This window comes from Peromyscus eremicus, chromosome 15 (assembly GCF_949786415.1).
Source record: "Peromyscus eremicus chromosome 15, PerEre_H2_v1, whole genome shotgun sequence".
NCBI classification, from domain to species: Eukaryota; Metazoa; Chordata; class Mammalia; order Rodentia; family Cricetidae; genus Peromyscus; species Peromyscus eremicus.
In genome coordinates this window covers 74670413-74671520 of record NC_081431.1, presented here as the reverse complement: position 1 = coordinate 74671520, position 1108 = coordinate 74670413, and positions in this window count along the sequence as shown.

The following is a 1108-nucleotide window of genomic DNA, read 5'->3' as shown; positions in this document are numbered from 1 at the left end:
ATAGACAGTTATATAAAGAAATAGTTTTAAAAAATAAAGTCTTTAATAAAACAGTAAAAGTAATATAAAGGATGAGCCACATAAAGATGGAAATCACACAGAGAGTCTGGATTATATTGTCTTTGGGATTTTTAACTGCAGAAAGACATTTGATTTTAAAGTCTGCTGAGTTAAACCAATCTATATCTATATCTATATCTATATCTATATCTATGTCACCTATATCTATATCTATCTGTCTCTCTCTCTATATATATATATATAGATAAAGGAATCGACTTCAAAACTTGTGTCTGAGGATATATTGCTTTTGGAAGAGAGGTTCTACTTTTGTTTCCACAGAAGATGAGAACCTATGGATTGCTTCCAGGCTAATATGGTTTGATCAACCAAGACCCCGTTAAAGGTCTCTGATGACAGCCATGGCCCAGATGATCCAACATCCAAAATCACCTTCAAAGCAACTGACTGAGACAATCCATCCTCACAGAATACTTCAGCCAAAATTTACCTATAATTCTTAATTTTCTCAGGATCCCCATAAGATTACCTATGCCCCCAACAGCAGGAAGTAGTGTGTATGAAATTCTATGCCCAAATTCCAAAAATATTGTTTATAAACTTTTTTATTTAAAGGGGGTTTATTATAATGCAATCTCTCTCTAAAAAAGAAAAGGGGATAGTATAGATTTGATAGGATAAAAGGGTAGATTATTGAATCTACTTATAAAGAGCAATAACTTGTTTAAAATGTTTTACATTGCTATGGATTTTAGTTTATTGATACAAATGTAAAGGTAATTTTGTTATACTGTATGTATGTTTCTACTCTTCTTTAAGTTAGTATGTTTGGACAGCTCATTTAAAATGGTAATGTATAATTATGAAATATAGATTAGCCAGATGACAGTGGTGCACACCTTTAATCCCAGCACTCGAGAGGCAGAGCCAGGCAGATCTCTTTGAGTTCATGGCTAGCTTGGTCTACAGAGCAAGATCCAGGACAGGCACCAAAACTACACAGAGAAACCCTGTCTCCAAACAACAACAACAAAAACCAAAAAAAAAAAAATACAGATTAATCATTAATCATCTATGACTATGATAA